This window comes from Trachypithecus francoisi, unplaced genomic scaffold (assembly GCF_009764315.1).
Source record: "Trachypithecus francoisi isolate TF-2019V2 unplaced genomic scaffold, Tfra_2.0 Lachesis_group10, whole genome shotgun sequence".
Classification (NCBI taxonomy): Eukaryota; Metazoa; Chordata; class Mammalia; order Primates; family Cercopithecidae; genus Trachypithecus; species Trachypithecus francoisi.
The window spans coordinates 12034912-12052874 of NW_022681455.1; the positions used below are offsets into that span (position 1 = coordinate 12034912).

General features: G+C 38.6%; 1 long non-coding RNA gene across 1 annotated transcript; it reads right to left on the reverse strand.

The window, feature by feature from the left end:
• Positions 1 to 3479: 3479 nt before the first annotated feature.
• Positions 3480 to 17722, reverse strand: LOC117088653. The gene is made up of 3 exons (XR_004439262.1): positions 17225 to 17722; positions 5813 to 5871; positions 3480 to 3757 (listed from the first exon to the last, which is right to left on the reverse strand). It is a non-coding gene; the product is annotated as an uncharacterized LOC117088653 (long non-coding RNA).
• Positions 17723 to 17963: the final 241 nt, after the last annotated feature.

Here is a 17963-nt window from a genome sequence, read left to right on the forward strand (position 1 = left end):
AATGAACAAAATATTTTTAAGATCTGACTTCATAAAATATATTTTAACCAATAATTGAATAATACATACCAAATCTAAAAAAAAAAATTACTATCATTTGAAACATTTGGACCCCAGATATTTCTTTTTTTTTTTTTTTTTTTTTTGAGACGGAGTCTCCCTCTGTCGCCCAGGCTGGAGTGCAGTGGCGCGATCTCGGCTCACTGCAAGCTCCGCCTCCCGGGTTTACGCCATTCAGCCTCCTGGAGTAGCTGGGACTACAGACGCCCACCACTTCGCCCGGCTAGTTTTTTTGTATTTTTTTAGTAGAGACGGGGTTTCGCCGTGTTAGCCAGGATGGTCTCGATCTCCTGACCTCGTGATCCGCCCGTCTCGGCCTCCCAAAGTGCTGGGATTACAGGCTTAAGCCACTGCGCCCGGTCCCCAGATACTTTTAAAGCAAATGGTATCACCAATCTGCACTGCTTGTTCCTTGAAGATGTTTTTCTTCCCAGTCAATGTCACACCCTTGGGAGGAGAACTGAAAGTAGCTGAAGAAAACAGTTTACATTTAAATGAGAAAAAAAGACGGTTATTTTTGGCATCAGTGTGTTTTACCAATGCCCCCTTTGCTTTGCGGGTGCAAACTCTCCCTCGGAGAGCAATGCGCTTTCTGCCAATCCTTTTGAGAAGTAAAAGGAGAGGTTGAAAAAGACAACTGCCATTCATTACCCTCTTGGAAATGTCAGGTTTCAAGATGATCCTCCAAGGTAAAAAGACTGCTTTGAACACGTCTCTGTGTCTTTAAAAAGAAATATGTATAAGAGAGTGAAATACTAGAAACTTGTGGACTTTTATTGATCCGTGGATTAATCATAAAAGGAAGGCTCCAAGAAAACAATATTCCCAGAAGTCCCTTAGTTTGGTTCTCTGGAGGCACCTCACATTATGGGGCCAGATACCACTATGGTAAAATCTAGGAGCAGTGAGGTGTAAATCTTTCGTGGTGATCAGTGATGCTGTTCACTGAACCTTTCTAGGCTCTCTACCTGCCAGGCTCTGCGGGGCCAAGGGACTGCACTGTAAAGAAAAACAGTAGCATTCTGGAGTGGCTGGTTTCCCACAACATCCTCACAAATTCAACTTTCTTTTTTAAAATGGGAAAAGGTTTACTTTGAAAGATGAGCTAAGGGAAAAGAGAGCCCACATCATAGAAGGGAAGAGTATATACCAAAGTTGTGTCATGTCTATTGAAGCTACCCACATTGTATGCTTTTTTAAAGAGTCTTCATTTAGCCCAGCTTGAAGATCATTTGTCCAGGGGGGAAAACATTCTTTTAAATTGTTTGACAAAACACAGCTAGCGAATCTCCACGGAAAATATATTCCTGATAATTCCTCATCTCATTTCAGAGAATTGTAAACATTCTTTTTTTTTTTAGATGAAGTCTCGCTCTGTCGCCCGGGCTGGAGTGCAGTGGTGTGATCTCAGCTCACTACAACCTCTGCCTCCCGGATTCAAGTGATTCTCCTGTCTCAGCTTTCCAAGTAGCTGGGATTACAGGTGTGTGCCACCATGCCTGGCTAATTTTAAACATTCTATTATTTTAAATGATCTATTCTGAATTCTATTTAGCTCAGTATGTATGTCCCAACAAATTAAAGAACCAAGAGCATAAACATCAACTCCTCAGAATGGTGAAACCCCATCCTTCCCTCCTCTACAAGGAGAACACAGGCCTGGCCTAGGAACTGAGTAGGGGTCCACTGCGAAACAGTAGTTTCAGTATCCGGACAGATTATTTTCCATTTTAAAAATAAAAAACATAAAAATAAGTGTCCCAATATTTTATTTCCATACCATTCTGGCATAGATCATCCCTTAGGATGCACCAACATCATTTCAGAAAAAAAAAACTAAGAGAATATTGTCTTCTACACTCTCATTAAATTTCCTTTTAATCTGTGGTTCAACATTATTGTTCCTAATTTTAGTTGTTTATGGTTTTGCTTTGGTTTTCTTAACCAAACTTGGTAGTTTTTTGTTTTTTTGTTTTTGTTTTTGTTTTTGTTTTTTGAGATGGAGTCTCACTCTGTTGCCAGGCTGAAGTGCAGTAGCACGAACTCGGCTCACTGCAACCTCCGCCTCCTGGGTTCAAGTGATTCTCCTGCCTCAGCCTCCCAAATAGCTGGGACTACCACGCCCAGCTAATTTTTGTATTTTTAGTAGAGACAGGGTTTCTCCATGTTGGCCAGGATAGTCTCAATCTCGTGACCTCATGATCTGACCACTTGGCCTCCCAAAGTGCTGGGATTACAGGCACGAGCCACCGTACCTGGCCCTTGGTAGATATTTATTAATTTTATTGGACTGTTTAAGTAACGGTCTTTTGTATTTATCACTTTTTCTATCCTTCTAATTTATTATTACACTTTTACATCTAATAATTATTTCCTCTTCCCTTTCTTAGATTTACTTTATTGTGATATCAGCTTCTTGAGTTAAACACTAGGGTTTTTTCTATTTTTATTTTTAGTTTTAATCTTTCTGGTTTTTTGATTAAAAAGAATTTAAGATGCTTTTTTGGTTAAGGTACACTTGACAAATACAAATTGTATATATTATGTTTGTAGTGTAGAATGTAAGTAATGTTTTGATATGTAAGTACATTGTGAAATGATTAAATCAAACTATTGAATATATCCATCACCTCACACACTTTTTTTTTTGTGGTGAGAATAAAGATCTACTCTCTTAGCAATATTTAAATATACCATAAACTTTTATTAACTGTAGTCACCATGCTATACAATACTAGACCTCCCAAACTTTTATTTTTTTAAGTGAAAGCAAGTTTATTAAGTAAGTAAAGGAATAAAATAATGACTACTCCATAGGCAGGGCAGCCCTGAGGGCTGCTGGTTGCCCATTTTTGTGGTTATTTCTTGAGTATATGCTAAACAAGCAGCAGATTATTCATGCCTTCCCTTTTTAGACCATATAGGATAACTTCCTGAGGCTGCCATGGCATTTGTAAACTTAGACCTCCCAAGTTTATTCATCCTGCCTAATTGAAACTTTATATCCTTTGACCAACATCTTAAAATGATTTTTTTCTCAGAATATAGCTTTTGTTATATTGATAAGGAATGTTTTCCTTATGCCAATGTCTGAATATATTAATAATGTTTAAATCCGTAACAACATATTTGATTCCTTTTTTGACTTAAGTCTTATTTAGGAGGGTGTCTTGATATTTTCAAATAGTTGGATTTGGGGCAGAAAGAACAGTTTTGGAGTTTTTTTCCAATTTAAAATCTTTGATTGCATTTATAGCATTGTGGTCTTAAAAAAACTATCAATACCACTTCCGCTTTGGGAAGTGTATTACAATTTTTCTCTGAAAAATTTTCCTCTGAAATAGGCTGCCATAGGTTCTCTGGATGGGTCCTGGTTTCCAAATTTAATCTCTAGTTCTTCCTCACTAGCCTTAAGAGTGGCATAATTCTTAACAACAACAACTCATAACCAACATCAAATTAGCTTCACTATGATTTATTGAGGCCACTCTCAAAGAAAACGTCCATTCTGGAAAGGAGTGAAGATAACAAAAATCACAGCGCCACAGTCAGCAATGGCCTGGGCTCTTTTGCTTCTTGGAGCAGGACAAGTTAGCCCCTGGATTCCTTGATTCCCGCCCGGGCCAACAAACCTAGAACAACAGCGGTACAGACATCCTCCCTGTGCGTGCCCAGCTGTTCCGTTTGGCTTCACAGCCTGTGGGGAATGGAGGGGTGGTAAAATATTGGTAACTCGTGTGATAGAAGTGATGGTACTAGTCAGCCATCTCACCCACCTCCTAAAGGCGCCTGCCCAGCTGTAAACCCCGCTGAGTGACCTGGCCTTGGAGGGGGCACATTCCACAATGCGTGTTCTCAAATGAATGTTCTGGAAACATAGGAGCTTTCCAAAAACGCCTGCTCAAAAACGTTGGGAACTAATTATAAAAACAACCATCGTTTTATTTTATTTCTATTTTGCATCCGCAGAATGGACATCTTTGAGGCCATGCCTTATCTGGTATCCAGCCTGAGGGAAAGCGGGAAAGCGCAGGCTCAGGGTTTCTCTCTGACAGATCAGAGCTGGTGGCCCGATTTGCATAACTGATGTAAATAATCTGTGATTCTGCAGCTGCCAGAAAAGTAGGTCTCTCTAAGGAACAAAGTTTTTCTTCATGTCCATTAACCATCAGTACTAATTTTACTATTCGATCCTTCACATTCATGCTTCTGTTATTGTCTGCTTGATGTTTTGCTTGGCTCAACTTAAAGACTGAGTTGATGAGGATTTTATTTTAATTACTACAGTAATAAGCTCATTGTAAAAGTTAAATAAGAAATGATACAAAATTTTAACATCTTTGTCCAAGCGGTCCCCTCCAGTTCTTTCCTCCTGAAGTGTTAACTTAATGTTGTCTTTTAACAGATGCATACAAATGAATATTGAGGTTTTAAAAAGAAAAAAACGAAATCATGCTATAGGTGTGAATTCCATAATTTTCTTTGAAGGTGAATTTTTCTAATTTTTAAATGTGTATATTTCAAGCAATGCTACTTAGCATATAACACTTTATGACTTTCAAAGTTTTATTATACCAGTATAAAATAATCTATTTGGGTCCCATTTTATGTTTATCACTTTAAACTGATGTTTTTAAAAACTGTTTTGTTGCGATATAATGTACGTGTTAAGTGTACAATTTAATAATAATTTTACTCTATTTAAGGAGTTGTGCAACCATCAACAAAATCCAATTTTAAAACATTTCCATCATCCTAAGAAGAAACTTCACACCATCACTCTCCATTCCATCACCAGCCATAGACAATGAGTAATGCAGTTTCTGTCTCTTATTATCTGCATTTTTCTTTTGGACATTTCATATAAATGAGCTCATACAACATGTAAGCTTGGCTTCTTTCACTGAACACAATATTTTTGAATTATGTCCATATTGTAGCATTTATCAGTACTTCCTGCCTTTTTTCTTGCCAACTAGCATTCCTTAAATTAAGTTTCACCTGGCATGTATTTACTCATTTTTACATTTTTGTACTTAATACATCATGATGTTTTAGGTGCCTTATAAATAGCAAAAGATTAAAATTTGTATTTAACCACTTAACCACTGAAAGTGTGAATAAAATTTCCCAGGAATTCAGAGGAGAATGGGATCAGGCAATGCTTCAGCCAAAGGTCATCATCTGATCATCAAGGAAAGGCAGAGTTTGAATGAGAAGAGACTCCTCTGAGGGGTGGAAGGAGATGGAGGCTATTTCATTTATTTATTTTTTTTATTGTTTTAATTTTTTTTGGCAGGGCGGGAGATGAAGTTTTGCTCTTGTTGCCCAGGCTGGAGTGCAATGATGCCGTCTCAGTTCACAGTAACCTCCGCCTCTCGGGTTCAAGCGATTCTCCTGCCTGAGCCTCCCAAGTAGCTGGGATTACAGGTGTGCGCCACCACGCCTGGCTAATTTTTGTATTTTTAGTAGAGATGGGGTTTCACCACATTGGTCAGGCTGGTCTTGAACTCCTGATCTCAGGTGATCTGCCCGCCTAGGCCTCCCAAAGTGCTGGGATTACAGGCGTGAGTGACCTTGCCCGACCGAAGATGGAGGCTATTTCAACATGAGACACTGGGCCAAACATTGAGTCTGAGCCAACAGATCTTTTATTAGGAGGCAAATGAAAATGGAAAGAAGACCAAGCTGAAAGTGGATAACTAGTTGTGTGACCCGAGAAAGTTCCCCAGTCAAGGTCTCCATTTCTCACCTGTGAAATCCAGATGTTAAGTTCTCATCATCTCTAAGGTTCCTTCTGGCTCTAAAATTCTGTAGAGGTTGGAGCAAAATATGATAGTATTTTAAGTCATTAAAGAAAGCTGTAAGCATAGTTTCATTTTCACAGCATATTGTTGGTCACAGTCCTTGCTTTATTAAACATCAAGTCTTTGGGAATGCAATAGCTAACTGTAACACTAAAACTATAAAAAACAGGATTTTTTTACAGCAGTATTTTTGACAGGAGCTCTTAGAAGGCCTTGTATAATGAAACAGAAATTTTATACATTAGTAATGTGTACAGTAGAAATTTGAAAGATATCCTAGGAGGAACCAAATTGTTAGATATATCTATAAAACAAGAATTAAAGGCTCTAGGAAGCTGTACTCATAAATAGCAGAAAAAAATATGAATTTTTTAAATGATTCACTAAATGTAAAAATGAGAGATATTACAGAAAGAAGAATGAAGGAAAGAAATGAAACTTCCATCAAAATTTATGTAATAGTTTGGTTATACTGAAAATAAGGAAGTTTTAAAGTGTGGTAATCATCTATAGTTTTGTCTGAATAAGAATAAAATTAGAAAGATGTGAAACTTTGAACTTGCACTGAAGAACAAGGGGTCTTCTTGCATGCATAATAATTGGTCTGCCCTAACTGCAGTAGTCTATAAAACCATAAATCATTATTATTTAGTACAAATAATTTTAAATCTTTAAAAGTGTTTTTTTGTCTGATATTTCTAAGAGTGCAATTTAAATCTACATTTATCTCTTTTTTTTTTTTTCATTTTTAATATGAGACAGTGGTCTCACTGGGTTGCCCAGGCTTATCTCGAACTCCTAAACCCAAGGGATCCTCACACTTCAGCCTCCCAAGTAGCTGAGATTACAGACATGCATCACCATGCTTGGCCCTAATTCTACATTTAAATTTAAATGCAGAGCATTCATGGCTTAGCTAAAGTAGCAGTCATCCCCAAGATTTTCTCCAGAGATTATATCTAGGTGTATAAAATATTGGCCAGGTGCAGTGGCTCACTCCTATAATCCCAACACTTTGGGAAGCCTGTGCAGGAGGATCACTTGAGACCAGGATTTGAAACCAGCCTGGGCCACAGAGCCAGGTCCTGCCGCTACAAAAAAATAAAAAATAAAAATTAGCCAGATATAGTGGCACATGCTTATAGTCCTGCTACTCAGGAGGCTGAAGCAGGAGGATCGCTTGAGCCCAAGAACTCAAGGCTGCAGTGAGCTATGATCACACCACTACACTCCAGTCTGGGTGACAGATCAAGGCTCCATTTTTAAAAAAGAAACTAATAGGTAAATAAATGTGTTAATTAAATCAATCTAAGTTAAATTAAAATATTACTAAGTCCACATGTACATTAATGGAAAAAACCACAATTACTTATGCATCAACATAATATAAAGAATGATGTATTTTACATGTTCTCGCATTCTCTCCTGAACCATGCCTGGGAAGTCTGTAGTCAAAGTTAAACATGTTGTCATTTCACATTAAAATGTAGGTTATTGATTTTTCTTGTTCCTTCCCACATTGTCACTGACCCATATCCTGTAAGACAGCAAAAGAGCTTTGACATCAGAAGGTGAGTAAGGATAATAGAAAATCACTAATGTTTGGAAATTCTGTGCTAAAAAAGTGGATTGACCAACATGTAATTGGTTAATGGATAAATTCCAGGACTGGATAAGCTAGCATTTTATTCCGACACAAGTAAAACATTACACAAAGGAGGTGGATTCATTTTTTAAAAATCAGACATAGTTTTCCTATCCTAAAGCATATTTGCATCCGCTAGCAGACAAGTACAGGTAATTGCCTCCAGGTGTTTGCCTGTAGGAAGTCATTGAAATTCAGTGCTAGTAATGGCAGTTTTCTGCCCAGCAAAAACTAACCTACAGGAACCTCAGAGGCACAGGTACATATTAGAATAGCAATGCCAGCCCTCTGAAAAGCCATAGATTCAGAATGACCAGTTTAACAGGATACAGATTAAATAAAACAAGAATGAAGTTATGTTTTTTAACAATAAAAACATTTAAGATTAAGAAAAATGTTTTTCTTCTGCTTTTAAAAAATTTTAGCCGGGCGCGGTGGCTCAAGCCTGTAATCCCAGCACTTTGGGAGGCCGAGACGGGCGGATCACGAGGTCAGGAGATCGAGACCATCCTGGCTAACACTGTGAAACCCCGTCTCTACTAAAAAAAAAAAAAAATACAAAAAACTAGCCGGGCGAGGTGGCGGGCGCCTGTAGTCCCAGCTACTCGGGAGGCTGAGGCAGGAGAATGGCGTGAACCCGGGAGGCGGAGCTTGCAGTGAGCTGAGATCCGGCCACTGCACTCCAGCCCCGGCAACAGAGTGAGACTCCGTCTCAACAACAACAAAAAAAAATTTTTAAACATTACTTGTTTTTCTTACATTTTTACTCATTGATGGTAACTGTCTAGCAATCATTTTTTCTCCCAGACAAAAGAGAAATTACAAGAACAATTACATTTTTCTTAAAGTTCTGTTTTTATGAAAGTTCATGTTCAAAAATAACTAATTATTAAACAATAACCCAGGTATTTTTTCCACTGTAAAGAGATACTCTAGGATATTTAAAGATGGCAGATTAACCATTAGCATTTAGCTCAATGCTACTGCTCGAATGGCAATAATTTTTTTTTTTTTTGAAAGACACAGCACACAAAGACAAAATAAACAAGAATGGAGACAACAGCAACAGAAACTTGGAAGCTGGGAGGAGATCTGAGAAAGCTGGATTCTCAGCCAACTTCAGAGAGAGCTGAGAAGCAGACTGATTTTTTGTTTTGTTTTGTTTTTAATTTCAAGTACAAATCCAAGAATGAGCATCATCAGATATCTCTGGAAGTTCTGTTGCAAGTAGGGTTGCTGAAGAAGCAGCTGGCTCTTCTCATCTCCTCCCCACTTCATGAAACAACTACCCATCTTAGCAGAAGATCTAAGAGATTTATTTCCTGGAGACAGACACACAGAGGATTCGAACTAAAAAGTGGGCAGCTGAGCTTACACACTAAATGCAAAAACTCTTCATATTTCTTAACCTTTTCTAGGTTGGAACACTGTTTGCTAAGTACACACACTCTTGTGAGTGATACACGAGCATACACAGACACATATTACCTAGGCAGACAAATAGAAGTCTTCTCTGGGGAATTTGACCAGCCCAATAGAAAAGATCTGAAAATATTGCCAGTGAGGACTCCAGTAGGCAGGCCACTATACAGTGAAGTCCCTGGTCAATAACTAGTCACACACTCCTCCTCCAGTCGACTTTTTTTTTTTCCTTTTTTTTTTTTTTTTTGAGACCGAGTCAGCTCTGTTGCCCAGGCTGAAGTGCAGTGGCGCGATCTCGGCTCACTGCAACCTCCGTCTCCCGGATTCAAGCATTTCTCCTGTCTCAGCCTTCTGAGTAGCTGGGACTACAGGTGTGTGCCACCACGCCCGGCTAATTCTTGTAGTTTTAGTAGAGATGGGGTTTCACCATTGGTCAGACTGGTCTCAAACTCCTGACCCCAGGTGATCGACCCACCTCGGCCTCCCATAATGATGGGATTACAGGCATGAGCTACCACACCTGGCCTCTCAGCTTTTAGTGCACCCATGCCTAGTAGGAGTAGCCACACAAGGATTACTAGGATAGGATTCTAGTATAGGAGACACGGAAACAAACAATCAGGGAAAAAAGCAATGGGAGAAAACAGAAGCAGGAGGAGAGCATAACATTTGAAAATGATCCTTAATACGTTCAGATAAGATACTGCATGTAAAAGACAAGAAAAGCGTGCTATTTTAGAAAAAGAATATTTTGAGGAAGAAGAACTTTAAAATAATTTAAAATGGAATTGTGAAAGTAAAAAAAGCAACAGAAGAGTTGGAAGATAAATTAGAGGAAATCTTCTAAAAGCAGAGCAAAAATAAAAAATAAGGGATAAAAGATAAGAAAAAAATACAGGATATGTCCAGCAGGTCCAACGTCTATATGACAGGAGTTCCGCAAAGAGACAACTCAAGAAATAGAGAATAGGAAATCATCAGTGGAACAATCCAAAAACATTTCCCCCAAATGAAAGAACATGACTTTTTAGATCAAAATAAACCACACAGATCCAGCACCAGAAATAATTTAAAAACCAACATTAAGGTCGGCCACAGTGGCTTATGCCTGGGAGGCCAAGGTGGGTGGATCAGGAGGTCATGAGATCAAGACCATCCCAGCTAACAAGGTGAAACCCTATCTCTTCAGAAAAAAAAAAAAAAAAAAAAATTAGCTGGGCTTGGCGGCAGGCGCCTGTAGTCCCAGCTACTTGGGAGGCTGAGGCAGGAGAATGGCATGAACCCAGGAGGCGGAGCTTGCAGTGAGCCGAGATCACACCACTGTACTCCAGTCTGGGCGACAGAGCGAGACTCCGTCTCAAAAAACAAAAAACAAACAAAAAAACCCACCAACATTAAGACACATCATTAGGACATTTTTGAAACTCTGAGATGAAGAGAATATATTGTGAGCTTCTAGAAAGAAGATATTTTATAAGAAGAATCAAGATTCATAGTGACTTGACATTTCATAGTAGAAATATTGGAAGCTAGAAGACAATGAATTTAATGCCTTCGAAATTATGTGGAAAAATTCATTTTATTCTAGAATTCTCTATCCAGCCAATCTATAAATTAGGCATGAAGGTAGAATAAAGACATTCTCCGATTTCCAAGACCTCAAAATGTTTTGTTTGCTGTGGATCCTTTGTTAGGAAGCCCTGGAGTATGGGACCACCCAAAATGCGGGAATAACCTCAAAAAGAAGGAAGGGGTGGGATCCGGGAAATTGTGACCCACTTGAGAAATGGGAGAAGTCAATCTCAGGGATGGTGGTGAAAGGGATCCCATAAACACCGTGGAGTCAGCCTAGGGTGTGACTTGAGAATACAGGTCAGAAAGCTCTAGGGGAAAGCTATTGGATAGGACCCAATTAATACTGCATTAGGTTAGTTTGAAGGTGTTGAGATGACATTTACCGGTCTTAGGTTGAATTACTAAGTACAGTCATGTGTTTTTTAATGACAGGAATACATTTTGAGAAATGTGTCATTAGGCCATTTTGTTCTGCTAACATCATGGAGTGTCCTTGGTAGAGCCTGCTACACACCTAGGCTGTATGTGACAGCCTATGGCTCCTAGACTACAAACCTGGACAGCATGTCACTGTACTGAATACCGTAGGCAACTGGAACGCAAGCGTAAGTATTTGTGTATCTAAACCTATCTAATCATACAAAAGGTGCAGTAAGAATGCGGTATAAAAGGGTTTTTGTTGTTGTTGTTGTTTGTATTTGTTTTTTTTAAGATGGAGTCTTGCTCTGTCGCCCAGGCCGGGGGTGCAGTGATGCGATCTCGGCTCACTGCAACCTCCGCCTCCCGGGTTCAAGTGATTCTTTTGCCTCAGCCTCCTGAGTAGCTGGGATTACAGGCGTGAGCCACAACGCCCGACTAATTTTTTGTAGTTTTAGTAGAGACAGGGTTTCACCATGTTAGCCAGGATGGTCTCCATCTCCTGACCTCGTGATCCGCTTACCTCTGCCTCCCAAAGTGCTGGGATTACAGGCATGAGCCACCGTGCCTGGCCAATATAAAAGGTTTTAAAAATGATGCACCTAGATAGAGCTCTTCCCATGAATGGAGCTCACAGGACTGGAAGTTGCTCTGCATGAGTCAGTGAGTGATGGTGAGTGACTGTGAAGGCTTAGGACCTCACTGTACACTATTTCAGACCTTTATAAACACTAGACACTTAGGCTACACTAAATTCATTTTTTAAAATTTTCTTTCCTCAGTAATAAATTAACCTGAGCTTACTGTAACTTTTTAACTTTATAAACCTTTTAATTTTTTTAAACTTTTTGACTCTTTTGGAATAACACTTAGCTTAAAATCCAAACACATTGTACAGCTGTACAAAATATTTTCTTTCTTTGTATTTTATAAACTTTTTTCTATTTTTATTTTTTACTCTTTAAACTTTTTTGGTACAAAGTAAGACATAAACACACACATTGGCCTTGGCCTGCACACACACGCGATCATCAAGACATCACTAGGTGATAGGAATTGTTCAGCTTCACTATAATCTGATAGGACTACTGTCGTATATGCTGTCTGTCGTTGCCTGAAATGTCATTGTGCGATGTACACAGAAAGCCAAGCAAATACACAAACTAAGCAATGATGCTCTTTATGGAAGCACAAAAAGGGAAAAATACTCACAGCGTATCGTACGGCTTAGCTGTGAATAGTAATCTTAGTCTGAGTGATAATGGACCTGTAAACACCGACTGTTGACCCAACCAAAGCAATAATTTACATGGGGCACTGGGGACAGCAATGTAACTGTGTGTGCTTGGGAACAGAGGGAGCAGCACAAAAAGAGAGCTAAAGCTCCACATTTCAGAGTGAGAAGGCAACAGATAGTCTAAAATTGAAAAGTCAAAAATTACACTTTATTTAGAGATGAAAATATAAATATTAAACAATTGGTAAAAGAGTTGAAAAGGTTTTTGTCTAGGGAGTGGGAAATAGTGACAGCAGAGATGGCAAGAAACAGCATTTTTTTCTTAATGTGCCATAAAACAATCTGACTCTTTAAACTCTGATGAAATATTATACATTGATGTAAATGAAAAGCAAAAGAAAACATTGAGATGAAAAGATATACTCCTAAAATCTTTGGGTGAATCATTTTAGGTGATATGGCCAAGGTAGATAACTTTTCTGATAATGATTATACCTTTCTACTTGTTAATTCATTCATAGGGTTGTGTGAATAAACATTTATTGAATGATTACCACATGCAAAGTTCCATGGGAAAGGTAAATATGGAAGGAATACACCATGATTTTCTTCCTTATGTTGCTTGCAAGTGAACATGACATATATTTAAAATATGTTTTATGTGCTTATATCAATAAATAAAAAAGAACTAGGGCAGAGAGAAAGGATAGTACATACATATGACAGTACAAAAGAAACAAGATCCAGAAGTCCGCTTGTTGAATATGGAAATTTGTAGACCAGATAGCTGGGACCAACATGAGAAAAAGTATGAAGATAGGAAGTGTCTCAGCATGATTGGATGGTTGCAATTCATTAATTATAATGAAGAACAAAGAGTAAGAATGTTAACTCCAAGACAGCAGGCATCTTATTGCCTAGAATATGCCTTATTCACCATTCCCAATACTAGAACATCACCTGGCATATAACAGATACTCAATAAAGATTTGCCCAATGAATGGATGGGTAAGATTGTAAAGATAGTTAGAGGTTGATAACAGAGGGCTTTGAATTCCATGTTAAATTTAGAATTTAGACTGTAAGTAAATAGGAAAATATTTGAGGAGAAGATTGTGATGGTTCTAATTTTGACAGCTGAGTTTAGGACAAGTTGGAAGCATGTGAGGTGTCGGGTCAGTTAGAAAGAAATGAAAAATAAAGGCGGCCAGGCGCGGTGGCTCACGCCTGTAATCCCAGCACTTTGGGAGGCTGAGGTGGACGGATAACAAGGTCAGGAGATCGAGACCATCCTGGCTAACTAGGTGAAACCCCATCTCTACTAAAAATACAAAAATTAGCCGGGCGTGGCAGTGTGTGCCTGTAGTCCCAGTTGCTGGGGAGGCTGAGGTAGGAGAATGACTTGAACCCAGGAGGCGGAGCTTGCAGTGAGCCAAGATCTCACCACTGCACACTCCAGCCTGGACAACAGAGTGAGACTCCATCTCAAAAAAAAAAAAAAAAAAAAAGAAAAGAAAAAGAAAGTCCTGAGTTTTATCCATTAACCACTAAATTAGAAAGGAAGAAACAGACCACTTACTGCAGAAGCAAGCCATGATTTTATGGAAGTGTAGTAAATTTGAAGTCAGAAAAAATTGAGTTAAATCCTGTCTCTGTCATGTAATGGGTGTGGAGATCTGGACAAGTCCTAGGACATCTTCTATGAGCATCAATTTCCTCAGTAAAATCAGGAATAGTTTTTGCAAATACTTCACCTGTTGTCTAAAGGGTACTGGGTAACTCTCAAGGATATGTCAATATGTTAAGGCAGGATAAATTGATGTGAGGATAAAAGAAGAGAGAAGTGCAAGAGAGACATAACACATAGCCAGGAGTGGAGCTTAAAATCCACCATGATACACAAAGTTAAGTGAAAGCATTTTGGAAAATGAAGAGTTATACAAACGTTCAATGTGATTGACCCATGACATTTCTGATGTAGTGGAAGCTTGAGAGAATGACTATTGTGCCAGAGGAAAGGGCATTACGTTGATGCAGAGAGAATGGGGGCTACTGTAGATTAAGCTTGTAAGAAGTTTGGAGGTCAAGAGGCAACTGAAAAGGCAACTAAAATCTAAAAAGGTGAAGTTCGTGATTACGTTTTGTATTCTCAAAGTATTCAATGAAAATATTCACCAATCTTTGAAGTAGATGAACCAAACCGCAGATTCTTTAACCTAGAGTGGACGTTAGTGAGCAGTTCTAACGCAGACACTTTGCAGGTAGGAAGTAAAACCCAATGAGGTGTCAATGTTAGCAGTAGAAGGTACCACTTATCTATATTTCTCAACAGGAACGAAACAAACAAACACATTTAAAAACCCTAGATACAATAATCAATAGACTAATTTCCCTGGAAGGACGGTTCATGGATAACATGTAGAGTTGATTAGTAATTAATGAATAAAGGAGATGTAAGGGAAGGAAAGGCTGCATGTATAAGATAGAATTGTGTGTTCTAAACAATTTAGACCAGAAAATGGAAACCTAGAAAAAGTGAAACGATAGCAGTTAAAGGGACAGGCATAATTGATTAACTGGGAGTATGTCAATTTTATTTTATTTTTTATTTTTATTATTTTTTCGAGACAGGGTCCCACTCTGTCACCCAGGCTGGAGTGCAGTGGCGTGATCACAGCTCACTGCAGCCTTGACCTCCCTGGGCTCAGGTGATTCTTTCACCTCAGCGTCCCGGGTAGCTGGCACTACAAACACCTCTGGCTAATTTTTGTATTTTTTGTAGAGATGAGGTTTCACCATGTCGCCCAGGCTGGTCTCCAACTCCTGGGCTCAAGCGATCCACTCACCTCGGCTTCCCAAAGTGCCAGGATTACAGGTACAAGCCACCGCACCCAGCCTGCCAATTTTATATGAGCCTCGTGGATCACTTCATGAAGTGCTCCTAGAAACGGTACAATTCACCTAGATCTTAGAGAGAATGACTTAGAGCATTTGGATGAGCAAAGAGGAGGAAAGCAAGCCTTCTGTGCAATGATGGTGACTGAAACAGTAATATGTAGAAAGGAAGCACCAAACGTACTGCAGGAACACTGAGTGAAGCTGTTTAGCTGGAGTGAAGGCTTCATTTAGGGAAGTAAGTAAGCACAATGTTTTCAGGTGATTGCTTGCATCATATAGAGGTTTAAAGACCAGCTAGGGAATGTGTATCTTGTAGTTAGAGGGAAGTGACTCGGTTTCTTCAGTGCGGGAGTTACATGATGGCGGCATTCTTTTTAGGAGATAATTAGGGTGGTGTGCCTGATTAAGAGAAGCTAGGAATGTTTGGACTCTAGCCCTATCTTTTCCAAGTTGATGTCATGGTAGACAACTGCATTCTCTCCCCAGACACTCTTAGATGTTAATATTGGCAACACTGGAAGAATCTGTTGAGTAGTTTTTATGAAATGTAATACGAGATGTACTTGCTTTTCACCTTCAGCAAGTTTTTCAAAGAAGAGTGAGGAAAAGTTTTAAAATATGTCACATTGGACCTCTACATTTTAGAGTCATAATAATAATGTAATGAAAGTTGCTAAAATCTCACATTTTCTAAATGAAATAAAGCAATGAGTTAGAGTTGAGAAAATAGGCAGGAAGGCCTTGGTTAAGGCGAAAACAGAGGGATTATAAAAATGTTTTGGGGAATGATGTCAGAATTGTAGGTAATGGGTGGTTGTAAAGAGATAATTCTGATTTTAATCAGTCAGATCATCTACATTCAAGAAGCCAGGTGTCAGGGCAATATAAACTAGAGGAAAGAGAGAGTGTGTAGTAATTTTCATCCAGTGAAATCAAAGCCACTCTAACTATCAATATTTATAGAAGTAATTGTAAGTGAATTTAGGAGGGTAGATTTCCAATTCACCATCTTCATAGCATCTAGAAAAATATTGTCCTGGGTTTAACATAAGTCATTCACTTCAAATTAAGAAGCAAAGAAGAAAAAAGAAAATAGAGCAGTAGAATGGCCAGTAGTTACAAGTATGTAAATAAATGCTTGCTTAAAAATAAATCCAGTTACTAATCAGTGAAAAACAAAAGGAAGATATAATGAGGAGACATAGAAGAATAAGATAAAGGAGACATTACACATAGTGGAAAGATAGAAAGGAAAGGAGCTATTTAGATACTCACAGCGGCAGATACTTCCAGATTACTTAATAAGCACTCATTGCTCTTTTGCAAAGTATTCCTAAGGAGTAGGTTATTATCGCCCCATTTTACAGATGGGGACACTGTCAAATGTCATTTGGTATTTTTGCATATTAAACTTAGGTTGCTAATTAGCAATGTATCTGAGATGGAATTTTGCAGTGGTAAGAAACATTAATATTTCTTTGTTTTCAGGACCTCCAGTGTAACTTAGAAGAATCGTTCCTTTGACGTATCTGCTATGCAACTGGTCAATATTGCATGATGACTTCTCAATATTACTGTTGATTTAGGTTACCAGGAAAAATCAAGCATGCTTCAAGGAGATTTTAGTAGCAAGAAATCCATATTATTTGACACCTGCTATTATTTCCGTAGCATCCCAGAATTTCTCATTTAAGTACTGCCCAATAGTATTCTGGCTTTCTTTGCATTTGTGAACACAGACACAAAATGTTTTGTTGTAATTTATTGCAGAATGGCAGTTTGGCCTTTGAGGAATATGAATCATGGGTCACTGTCATAAAACAACTTATGTTTGGAAACTTTTTTGAATAATAATTGATTTGGGACAAGACTTTTGTTCCCTTAATAAGAAATTAGGAGCTTTCTTAATAAGAAATATCATTAGAGTTTTCAATTTTAAATTGTGTGAATTTGTTTTAATTGTATGAAAATGGATGCAAGATAATCAGTTGCTCAGACTAGATACCAAAAGGAATGGTTATTAAGACAGTAGAAAAATATTTTTGAAGAACATTCATAGGGTAGCCATCCTACTCCCCCAAATCAAACCTGAGGCAATAGAAAACTATGCTTTTAGAGTACTAAAAATAGCAGAAAACTCCTGTGAGAGAATGTCTGATTTACCTTTCTGGAAATCACTTTATTTTGTTCCAGACGGGTGGACTATGGAACTTTCTGAGAGAACATGGTTACAAAACTGTTGTGTGATCAAAGCTCCGGAGGGAGGGACTGTTTTGACTCTCTTGTTACTATGTGAGGGATGGAATTTTGCAACCAGAAGGTTCCACAACAGTTGGAAACGACAGTTGTATGAGTAGCGAGCCGAAGACAAATGTGTGTGTCCTGTTACTCCTGCTCTGAGAACTACACACTGCTGCCGTGCCAAGATTTCCTGCTTGCATCAATATTTTTTATAATTACCGAACCTCATGTGCATAACCCATTAGTAGCAAAAAAAATCTTACAAGTAACGTCTACACTGTCTTTAGGTTAGACAGCCATCTGGTTAGCTGATATGCACTACACACACACACACACACACATGCATACACACAGATAGCCTTATTTAGATGCCTTATTATAACGCTAGTTCCATTTTCAATCATCTGCCATAAATCAAGCTCCACCTCCTTTGGCAGAAATTAAAACAGCTGAAATTTAAAAAGCCCTTGGAACATGTTAAAGCTCACCATAGGCTATTCTCATCCTGTTATTAGTGGCTTACTCTTATCTTCCATTCTCTGGCTCATCTCTCTCACCTGTGAATTCATGTCCCTTTCATTTTCCTTAGCTTCCAGAAAGTCCGTTTTATCTATTGCCCTTTCTCCAACTTTTCCCAAGTTGGACTTTGACTCTAGACTCG